The following is a 12,472-nucleotide window of genomic DNA, read 5'->3' on the forward strand; positions in this document are numbered from 1 at the left end:
TACATCTGGCGCCCAACATTTGTGGCACAAATTCATGAAAAAGATGCTTGCCTGTGGCCTTGCAGTCCCCAGCTCAGACTTGAGCTGCATGAGCCTGGTTGTGGTGGCACACGCTAGTAGGATTTGCTGAAGGAGGAGGCAGAAGAATCCCTAGTTCAAGGCCAGCCTAGGAGGCTTGTTGAGGAGAAGCTGCGAGTGGGGCCATGCCACAAACAGTGGTGGCGGGACAATGGAGGCAGAGGCTGCTGCTCTGCATTGCCAGCTGCTTCTCCTTGTGTTGGTGGTGGCAGTGATGCTGATACGGGGAAGAAGGGTTTACCTCTGCTTGTTCAGAGAACAATTGCCAGGACCATCATGTTACAAGAAAGCATTGGCAAAGGTCGGTTTGGAGAAGTTTGGCGAGGCAAGTTGCAGGGAGAAGTTGCTATGAAGATATTCTCTTCTAGGGAAGAACATTGGTGGTTCTGAGAAGCAGAGATTTATCAGACTGTGATGTTACGCCATGAAAACATCCTAGGATTTATAGCAGCAGACAGCAAAGACAATGGCACATGGACTCACCTGTGGCTGGTGTCGGGTTACCACGAGCATGGATCCCTTTTTGATTACTTGAATAGATACTCTGTTACAGTGGAAGGAATGATCAAACTCCTCTGTCCATGGAAAGTGGTCTTGCCCATCTTCACATGCAGATTGTTGGTACCCAAGGAAAGCCAGCTATTGCTCATAGAGATTTAAAATCAAAGAAAATCTTAGTGAAGAAGAATGGAACCTGCTGTATTGCAAACTTGGGACTGGCTGTGAGACACAATTCTGTCACAGATACAGTTGATAGTGCTCCAAACCACAGAGCAAATACCACCCAAAGATCGGCTTTGGATACGAACTGCTCAGGACAATTTCCAGATGGCTAGCTGAGATGATCCAGGTTGACAGACTACTCGAACAAGGACTTGAGACAAGCCCTGCATTTTCCCATTATGCAGAGACTGGACAACAAATGATACAGCTAACTCTCTCAGGACTTGACAATCAACCCAGAAAATTTCTTTTCAGCAACCCCTAAAGATGTTTTCTTCCCCAGACAGCAGGAAGTAATTTTAAGAACATGACACCCACATTCCCAAGAGGCGGGGTGGGTAGTTTTTGGTCATTTGATGGGTTATGGATAATAATCATTGTTTAGGGAGGTTGGTTACAAGTTGTTGATTGACAATGGTCAGGAAAAAAGGTAAACAAGGAGATTAAATTCAGGATTCTCATTTGAAAAAAAAGAAAAAGAAAAATGAAGATATAAACAAGAGGTAGATTATTGAATCTATGCTTTAAAAGAAAGAAAGAAAAAAGTAAAGGGAAGATTATTGAATCTACTTTGAAAAAAGGGAGAATATAGATATGATAAGATAAAAGGTAGATTATTGAAACCACTCTGGAAAAAAGAGGATATGGATATGATAAGATAAAGTGGTAGATTATTGAATCTACGTTTAAAAAGCAACTACTTGTTTTAAATATTTTACATTGGATTGGACTTTTGTATATTGTACACAAACTATGTATATTGATACAAACTTGAAATTGATTTTGTTAGAAAATACTGTACATATATTTCTAACCTTGTTCAAGGTACTGTACCTATACAGCTCATTTAACAATTTAATGCAAATTGCTAGTCCTTGAAAGTTACTATTACCAACTAATTAGGATATAAGAAATGCAAGTTAATAGTTATTACAATCAAACTTATAGTCATATTAGGTATGTTTTTAAGGTTAAATGGAAATATATTTTAGATAGGTAATCTTCAAACACTTCAGAAATCTACAGAATATGGAATTTAAGATGTTTTTGTTGTGGGATGGTCTGTATGTCAAATTGCTCTGATTGGTCAATAAATAAAACACTGATTGGCCAGTGGCCAGGCAAGAAGTATAGGCGGGACTAACAGAGAGGAGAACAGAAAAAACAAGAAGGCAGAGGGAGTCACTACCAGCCACCGCCATGACAAGCAGCATGTAAAGACACCGGTAAGCCACAAGCCACGTGGAAAGGTATAGATTTATAGAAATGGACTAATTTAAGGTATAAGAACAGTTAGCAAGAAACCTGCCATGGCCATACATTTTGTAAGCAATATAAGTCTCTGTGTTTACTTGGTTGGGTCTGAGCAGCTGTGGGACTAGCGGGTGACAAAGATTTGTCCTGACTGTGGGCAAGGCAGAAAAACTCTAGCTACATGTTTTAATAACAGATTATTTTCTTATGACAATGAGACATGTCTGCTCCTGGAAATACCAATCTATTTCAGAGAAGATGATGGGCATTGAAGAAAACTCCTTATGGAGTTTACTTTCATTGTGGCAAAAGTTAGCCACGGGGCAAGAAAGTTCCCTTGCCTTGACTGCTAACAGTATGCTGTCCAAAATGGACAAGCAAGACACAAAACAAAGGACTGCTGATCCTTGCCAAGACAAGGTAGGAACACTCTTTAGAAAATCCTGCTTCACAAGTGAGTCTGTTAGATATGCTAGGCCTCTAGGTCAAAGGTGGATGCCTTTGAAGGTGGATTGCAGAGAAATCTTGGGTGACTGTTCAGGCAGCCAGCTGTTTCTGTCATTTCTCACATTTTTTTAGAAGTTGCTTGTTTGCACTTCCTGTTTACTCAGTTAATATTATTACCTTCTTGGGTCTCTGAAAGAGTTGAAGATTAGATAGTTATAGTTATAGTTTTCCTTGTTAACAAATCCAGAACAGAAACTCACTAAAGAGGTATAAAGTGTAGAAGTTGGAAAGACATCAAAAGATAGTTTTCAGTTGGTAATATAAGTTAGGATAGAAAGTGAACTAGGTACATTTTTGGACTCACCAAAATAGGATAGTTAATGGAGTTTTTTGCTGAATTTGTCAAATGCAAATAGACTAGACATTGTTGATGTATTTGTATATATTGTATATAGTTATTGTACTTATTGTATATAGTTGAATTAGGTACAACATTTTGAATTCACCAAATAAATAATGGAGTTTTTTGTCTGAATCTGTCAAATATTAATGGACTAGATATTGTTAATGTAATTCTTGACTGTACATATTATATATACTTATTGTATATCATTTTTCTTATATTAGTTATAACCTTCTTTTATTATTTTAGACAAAAAAGAGGAAATGTGGTAATATATTGTGTACCCTAATAAACTTATCTGGGGATCAGAGGACAGAGCCAGCCACTAGATTAGATAGACATAGAGGCAAGACAGTGGTGGCACACATCCTTAATCCTATCACTTGGGAGGCAGAGATCAGTCTGGATCTCTGTGAGTTCAAGGCCACACTGGGAACAGAGTCAGGCAGTGGTGGCACATACCTTTAATCCAAGCACTTGAGATCTCATGTCTTTGATTGGGAAGCACCCCCACTTTTAATCCCAGGAAGTGATGTGGTTGGGTCAAGAATGGTATATAAGAGCTGGGAGGTGGCGGCGGCGGCGGCGGCGGCGGCGGCGGCGGCGGCGGCGGCGGCGCACGCCTTTAATCCCAGCACTCGGGAGGCAGAGGCAGGCGGATCTCTGTGAGTTTGAGGCCAGCCTGGGCTACAGAATGAGTTCCAGGAAAGGCACAAAGCTACACAGAGAAACCCTGTCTCGAAAAACAAAACAAAACAAAACAAAAAACAAAAACAAAAACAAAAAAAAGAATGGTATATAAGGTGTGAGGAGACAGGAAGTAAGCAAGCAGCAGTTCAACTGAGACCCTCAGGGGTGAGGACTCAGAGACTTTCAGACTGCGGATTTGCAGAAACAGGATTGTTGGTGAGGTGAGGTTGGCTGTGGCTTGTTCTGTTTCTCTGATCTTTCAGCTTTCACCCTGATACCTGGCTCCAGGTTTTTTTGGGTTTTTGTTGTTGTTGTTATTTTATTAATAAGACCATTTAGTAATTCATGTTACAGAAGAAGAATCAGAGCTCCTCTGGAAAGCCCCCTTAAAGGGGCCAGAGCAAAGTTCAGCTGTAATGGCTCGCTCTAGGAGAGGAGCAGGATTGCTGTATCCTGCAGGGAGACCATTCCCCCACAGCACCCCAGCTTCAGGTATCATCTGACTGCCTGAGAAGTCAGGCTACTTCTCCCTCTGGGATGAGCTGTCCTATTATGGCTCCAGCCTCCAGAGCTGTTCCATTAAAGCTCTGGGTATAGTCTGGCTTCCCGATAAGTCAGAACACCGTTCCCTCCATAGCTGTAACACTTGCAAGGAGGAAGCTGTGCCTTAAGCACTGGTTGACTGGATTTTCAGGTTAAAATTCCAAGGGACAAAATCTTGGGCTGGAAATCTCAATTTCCTGATTTTAAGCAATAAATCTGGAAGCCTTGGAGTAGAGACATTCTACATGGTGGGCAGATGAGCAGATCTGGAAATTACTCTCATTCATGGCATGAACTCAGATAGTTTTAACAGCTAAAGTTGACCATCTAGTAGGTTCTGACATGGATATAGGCACAACTTTAAACAGAGAAAAGGCATTTGACAGAATATGCTTAATGAGGGAACACTTCCTAACATGCACAAGAATTTGGGTTTGATCCCTAGCACAACAAAAGTCAATCAACCAGTCAATTAATTAAAAAGACTAAAATATATTGGGAATGCCATCCAATAACCAAGTAGCACATAAACTGGAGCATAACTCCAAATTGGGGAAATTCTAAAAAGGAACCTGAAAAAGAGCCACAGAATGTCTAGTAGGGATATTGTTCCCTCATTTTGTGAGGTATCTCCATTAAACCTGTGTGTGTGTGTGTGTGTGTGTGTGTGTGTGTGTGTGTGTGTAAGTTTCCGTAGTAGTACATTTCTATGTGGCTTTTTCAGAAGGCCCTTAGTTTAGATATCCCTTTTGACAGTCTCCCCTTTATTTTGCCCTTACATCCTGTACCCCAATTAAACCCTGCTTATTCCATTGTTCCCCGTTAGCCTTTTAGATTATTATGCCCCATCTCCCCTCACTTGGGGAACCCGGCTCTTAATGGCCCCTAACTAAATTTCTGATCCCAATGTGGGTATTCCAAATGGAATACATATACCTGAAAATTCAAAGCTAACATTCAGAAATAGAGAAAATATGTGATGTTTATTTTTCTGTCTGAGTGTCTCACTCAGGAGGACTGTTTGTAGTTCCATTCATTTACCTGCAAATTTCATAATTTAATTTTTCTTTTCTTTGAGTATCTTACATGGTACTTTCTCTTTTATTAAATATATTTTCATTCACTAGAATTATATAATGTTCCCCTCAAATATTATCTCTATGTAAGTGCACATTTTCATAACTGTTCATCAGTTGATGGACGCCTAGGTTGTTTCAATTTTTTGACATTTTTGAATGGAGCAGCAATGAACATTTATGGGCAGATATGTCTTTTGTAGATCCTAACATGTATAGCTTTTGGGTAATTCTGAATGGGGTGACAGAAAATGAGGAAAGGACAAACACATGTACAGAAAAGCTGGCTGGGAGAGCCATGCACTCTGATGAAAAAGCCCCAGCAACCTGGAAAGAGGAAGTGAGTTTATTAAACACAGCTGAAGGAAAAGATGGATTCATTATAAACAGCTGGGGAGGAAGTGGGCTCTGTAGGTAAAAGGGCCAGCCAAAGAAACCCACCCTGGTCCTGAAACTAGAGCAAGTGAAAGAAACCCACCCTGGCACTGAAACCAGAACAAGTGAAAGAAACACTTTGTCCCTGAAACCAGAACCAAAGAAACACTCCCTGGCCCTGATACCAGAGCCCAAGAAACACTTCCGCCCTGGAACCAGAGCCAATGAAAGAAACACACCCTGGCCCTGAAACCAGAGCCAAATTGGCCCCAGACAACTGAACATGAAACCAACCCACCCCTGAGCAGTAAAACCAACCAAACCTTCTGTAGAAAACCAACCAATCCCTGAGCATGAAATCTAGCCAATCTGAGCTTGTCCAAGCTCAAGGGGATCGAAATCTGACCAATTCCCTCCCTGAAAATATTCTCCCTGGAAAAACTCCACCCCTAAGAAGCCCTAAATAAGCCCTCTGCCTGTTCAGTTAGCAGCTGTCCTCCCCCACCCTGACAAAGGTGGCCACTCTTGTGGACTACTCCTTCCCAAATACTTCTCTTTCTTAAGAGTTTTGAGTGAAGATTTTCTTCCACCAGTGAAGAGCTAGGAATGTCTGCTGGGAAGCTCTCTTAGCATGGCAGAGCATAAGAAGATATCTCTGCTGGGAAACTCCCTTAGGGGAGTTAGCAGAGCTCAACTGTAATGGCTCTCTTGGTTTTCTTGGAGAGGAGCAGGATTGCCACATCCTTTGGGGAGAGCATCCTCCTCTGGACCCCATCTTCAGATATAGCCTGACTTCCAACCAGTCAGGATACCTTTCCCCCCCCGAGAACTAAGGTATCCAGGATAATTTCTCTTCAGATCTTCAGATATAGCCTGACTTCCTGAGGAATCAGGATACCTTTCTCCTCACAGTTGTAGGTATCCAGGACACTTCCCTTCACAGCTGTAGGTATAACCTGACTTCCTGAAAAGTCAGGATACCTTTCCCTCCAGAGCTGTAACACTTGCAGGTTCATCATCTATAGCTGAAGAGGTGAGTTAGCTGATCCACATTGAGTGCTTATCTCTGCAAAGAAGCAGTATCAGACTGCAGTAATCTGGAAAGAGGAAGATGTGGCTGATAGCTTTTGCACACAACTATCAACATCATACTTGGACCAGGAGAAAGCCTTGTCATTCCAATGAGTCTGAGTCACTGGTATCCTTAACATGGCTGGGCTCATGTCATGAATACAAGAGTGTCATTTCCCTAGAGGCAGTGGGATCTGGGAGAATGGAACCTAAAAATGAGGCAGTTGAAAGTCTCATGAAATAGCCAACTTTATTTAGAGCATCAGATAATTTGTACTCTGAAGGTTAAGCAATGTCACATGAGCAAAGTTTACATGAATGCAAGCTGTATACAATTACAAGGACAAGCCACGTGTGGCTGAATAACAATTGTAAACAGATGTGGATAATCTGAAGCAAACCCACTCCTATTTACTACATGTGGGAGGGGCACAAAGGTACATCCCAAGAACAATCCTCTTAAGGACTGAGCTCACAAGACTCTTGTCCTGGGCTTCTTGTTTTGTTTTGTTTGGTGTGTGTGTGTGAGGGGGTGTATTTTCTCATAATCACTCAGCATTCTCCTTACACAGCTTCATTCAAGGACAGTGTTCCAACACCAGAGCATAATCATTCCCAGTATAGCAGGACATAAAATCCTTTGGGTAAATGCCCAAGAGTGATAAACTGGATCATCCCATGCTAGCAAATAAAAACCTATAGTACCAGAAATGTGTTACTTCTTTTGAGTTGTTGACCAATGGGATCCCATAGACACCAAGCATTGCAGGCTGTTGCCTGTGCTCTTGGTTACTCTCCAGAAATTTACAGTAGTATGAAAGATGCCACACCTTTTAACCACAGAACATGGAGAAATCATGATAATACTCACCTATAAGTGTCATCCTTACCCGCTAGTGTTCACAGTGATGGACGGTGCTCTGCATGCTGCTGGAGGTGGAAAATAAGCCTTAGTCTCAGCCATCTGTGAACTCTGACAGCCATAACAGTGACTGGCTTGACAAGATAAACCCACTACTGCAACAGTAAGGATCTCTTTGGGCATCTGTGGGTACCAGGCATACAAGGGCTGTGCAGGCAAAACACATACATAGAAAAAAAAACTAATCAAAATTTTAAAAAACAAAGAATTATTTGGAGATCAGGAATAGAGCTGAGTGGTAGAACATATGCTTAGTGTGAGTGAAACCCTGGGCTCAATATCTAGCAGGGAGGAGGAGAAGAGGATAAGGAATATAAGGGGGAGGAGGGTAAGGAGAGGGTAGACAGAGATGAGGAATGGTAAATCTGGCCAAATGGTGGTGGTCTACATTCTCAGCACTGGTGAGGCTGACCCAGGAAGAGAACTGAGCCCAGGAGTGTAAGACCAGCCTCAGCAACATAGTGAAATTCTGTCTTCAAAATAACAATAGTAGCAGCAGCAGCAGCAGTAGTAGTAGTAGTAAATAATGAGTAACTCTGAGCACATGCTATAGCAAAGAAAAGTAGGAAGATAATCAACTAGACCAAAATGAACTGGGATTATTGAATAAAAAATACACTGAAAAATTAAAACATTTGTGAAATTATAGTATTTTGTAGATTTAACAGACTGTAAAAGAAAGGAAAACACTGAAAATGACTTTTGACTTTCTGAAGAAGCTGACCAAGATTCTGGACAGACTACTCACCTGCACCTGCTTTCTTACCAGATTGAGAGCTGCCTTTCCATAGTACACAGATTCTCACACTCAGCCTTACAATAGCTTGCTGTTATTACTTGCAGAAGAGCTACAGTATGCAAATGATTAACATGGACATCACCTACCCAGTGGGACCTTTGGGAACAGGTCTGCTTAACTCTCAGTAAACCCTGTAAGGCATCCCGAACAGCCATTCCAGAGCCCAGTGTTAGGTCCAAAAGAAATTCCAATTACCCAAACTCCAAAAGGAAATCCAAATATCTAGAAATGGCTCAACCTGGACTACAGGAGGATTTTTGACAGTTAAATAAAAGCCAGCATTCCTCAGGAACAACTGTGAAGCCAGTTCCCCCCAACCAAAAGGAGTCCTTTCCCTTGCCACTGACAGAAGGAAAAAATGACTATCTGTGGTACTATTAGTATACCAAAGTGCATGCGGGCCTCCAGGTTCCCTCAGTATCACAGGTACCTATTACACATTTCAAAGTCCATGCTAGCATCCTAGTTCTCCTCATCTTGTCCCCTGTGCTACAGTTCGTGGGCTTTCCTAACCACAGCCATCCATTCTCCTTATAACCCTGACATTTTTTCTATGCTTGTGTGTGTGTGTGTGTGTGTGTGTGTGTGTGTGTGTGTGTGTGTGTGTGAGTGTGTGTTCCTCTCTCTTTCTGTGTTCTGTTCCTGCATCTCTCATGCTCATGTTCAGCTTACTTATTTCTCTCTCTGCTCTGGACTCTTCCAAATGCCTCTGGCTGTTATCTCTCTCATATCTATAATAAAAACCCTTCTCTTTAACCATACCATAGAGGGATCATATGGTTACACTGTCAGTTTGTACACCCAGCATGAAACAGCTATTGTTACAATTGCAAAGCCTGGATCCAGCGTGGGGCTCCGTGAGCAGGAGTGAACATGCTTCCAGTGGGGTCATCCTCACATGACTCTCAGAGCCTATTGCCTACTCTCAAGTGCACCTTTCTAATGATTTGAAAGAAAAAAGATCTATCTGTATTCTCATGATTTTTTATTTAAATTTATTAAAATGTTAAACTATATGTTCCAGAATATCATATGTAACCATTAAAGGAAAACAAAAATAAAATCTGATGCCAGAAAGAGAAATTCATAATTTAGAAATCAGGTGAGAAAACCTGGGCCATATCTGCACATGTGACCTGTCTTCACATCAGAAGGTTAAAGCTGTGGACACTGTCAGCCTGAGACCAATTTGCACACACTCAGGTGTCATCTAGAGATCTGACCTACATAAGAGTATTCCCAGCTCTACTCTTCCCTTTTGCTTTCTCAGCAGTGGCCACTAACCAAATGATCATAAAGTTGTTCTCTAAAATAATTAAGCATGGAGGTGGAAGTAGATAGAGGAACAGAATCCAAAGAGGCAGATAATCTTGCCTGAGTCTTAGCTCCATCGCTTTTTGGTTATAGGGTCTTTGTGTTCTTTATTCTACCATTATGTTTTGCAGTAAAGGGGACTGGACCTAAGGCCTTGTGCATGTCAGAAAATCACTCTATCACTGAGCTAGAACTCAAGTTTCATGTAATTTTGACTTCCAAAACCTTATTTTCCTCGGTAGTAAATCAGAGGTAAAAACATCTATTGTATGATATTTTGTTTGTGTTCTGACAAATAAAGCTTGCCTGGAGATCAGAGGCCAGAGCTAGCCACTAGTTAACCATTAAGGCTCAGCAGTTGTGGCACACATCTTTAATTCCAGCACTTGGGAGAGGGAAGCAGAAAGATCAGGAGTTCAAAGCCACTCTGGGCTACATGAGATTGAACCAGTCTAAAAGAGAAACATAGCCAGGCAGTAGAGGCTCACCTTTAATCCCAGCATAAGGAAGGTGGAGACAGGAATATAAGGTGGGCAGAGACAAGATCTCCCAATTCAGTCTGAGTAGTCATAAAGACAGGATTGCCCCCATTTCAGTCTGAGACTTTGTATAGGTAAAAAGTCTCTGGTGGCTGGCTGCTCTGCTTCTCCCAACTTTCAGCTTTCACCCTAATATCTGATCCCAAGTTTTTATTCTAAGACTAAATAGGTTTGCTCATCAAATGCCCACTTTATAACACTGTAGGGATTACATGAAATAAAGCAAGAGGCTTACAACGTACCTAGTGGAAGGAGGCAATGAATGAACAGTGTGAGTTTGTAGTAATTGTAGATTCACAAGAAGATGGATAAAGGGATAAGAAGCTGGACAGACAAAACCCTGTGCCCTCTATGCCATCTCACTGTAGAACAGTATCCAAGCTAGGCAATGTATGCTACAATGTCCATGGAGGGTTTAATGTCATTAGTATGGTGTATGCTGATTTCTATAATCACTACCACAATCTAGAACAATGAACCATTCCATCACTGTGGAAGTCTCCTACCCTCTTCTTTATTTTCTGGTATGCTGTCTCCACTGATCACTAGAGTGGCAGGACTTCATTGAAAACTTATATGATGCCATTAGGTTAATATATCAGAATATATAGTATATGACTGTCTTAGGTTTACTATTGCTGTGATGAAATACCATGACCAAGCATGGGGAAGAACAGGTCTATTTGGCTTACTCATTACTGAAAAAAGTCAGGATAGGAGCTACAGAGATCACGGAGGTGTGCTGCTTACTGGTGTTTCCTAAGGCTCCCTCGGCCTGCTTTCTTATAGAACCCAGGACCACCAGCCCAGGAGTTGGTAGCCCTACAATGGTCTGGGTCCTCCCCATCAATCACCAATCATGAGAATGTTGTACAGGCTTGCTTACAGTCCAATTCTATGAAGGCATTTTCTCAAATGAGGCTCCCTCTTCTCTGGTGACTATGTCTTGTGTCAAGTTGACATAAACTAGCCAGTACAGTGAGCTTCTGAGACTGGCTTATATTCACTCTTGACAATGACCCTGAAATCCACTCAATTTCTTATCCCTTAGGAACCGCCGTAGTGTGAACATACCATTCTTTAACCATTCTCCAAACAAAGGCATTTTAATTGCTCTAAGTCTGGAGATATTACAGAAAATGCCATTTATCAACACCTTATACAGATGGTTTGTCTGGATATAAGTCTTTTAATTTCTCTGAAATAAGTACCCAGGTATGTAATTACTGAATTTCACAAAAGTTTTGTAACTGTCTGTCCTAACTGGGTGGAATTAGTTTTAGACCTACTATTCTAGCTGAGGGGAGGCTGAATCAGGAAGATCATGAGTTTGGGGCCTTCCTAGGTGATATGTAAGGCCTCACACACCTCATCTTGAAAGAAAAAAATCATTCTTTTCTCATTACTAAAATCTGAGGCACAATTTAGAAATGTTGAAATAGATAACAGCAATACATTCCATCAAAGAGAAAGTTAATACATGAGTGAAATCCCTGGGTATTATTGCAAAATTATATTCCCTAGGGTAGTGGTCCTCAAAACCGTCTTAATAGTGGGATCCTTTAATACAGTTCCTCATGTTGTGGTGACTCTCAAGCATAAAATTATTTCATTGCTACATCATAATTGTAAGTTTGCTACTGTCATGAATCATAAGGTAAATATCTGATATGCAGGGTATTGGATATGTGACCCCCGTGAAAGGGTCATTTGACCTCCAGAGGGGTTGATCCACAGGTTGAGAACCACTGTGTTAGGGTAATCTTATTAGTTACTTTCTTTGTTGCTTTGACAAAATACCTGGCATGACTGTATCCACACTCAGGTAGTATAGGAAGATGAGCAATGATGCTCCAGTTTCTATGCCCTTCCAGTGAAGTCTGGAACCCTAGCCCATGGGATGGTGCTACCCATATTAGGGGAGGTTCTTCCCCCCTGATTCAATCCTCTCTAGAAACATTCTTACAGACAAGCTCAGGAATTTTTTTGCACTTGGATACAAATTCAGTACGTTGATTGTTAACATCCACCATCATACTTAGTAGTAGCTACTCTTGCAGACAGACCTTCAGTCTCAGTGTCTCAAATAGTAACAGTGTGTGTCCTGCTTAGTGTGTGTCCAGCATGGCCAGACAGCTCTTCTGAGGGGTGGAGGGCTTTCTCTGTGTTCTGTAAGGTTTTCTACTTCAGGTCTCTAGCTCTTCACCATCTTCGTTCTCACAGGGCCTGGGAATAGAG

At 41.5% G+C, this 12,472-nt stretch overlaps 1 pseudogene; it reads left to right on the forward strand.

Annotated features, from left to right (window-relative positions):
• Positions 1–229: 229 nt before the first annotated feature.
• LOC143271728 (TGF-beta receptor type-1 pseudogene) lies at positions 230–914 on the forward strand (annotated as a pseudogene).
• Positions 915–12,472: the final 11,558 nt, after the last annotated feature.

This window comes from Peromyscus maniculatus, chromosome 2 (assembly GCF_049852395.1).
Source record: "Peromyscus maniculatus bairdii isolate BWxNUB_F1_BW_parent chromosome 2, HU_Pman_BW_mat_3.1, whole genome shotgun sequence".
NCBI lineage: Eukaryota > Metazoa > Chordata > Mammalia > Rodentia > Cricetidae > Peromyscus > Peromyscus maniculatus.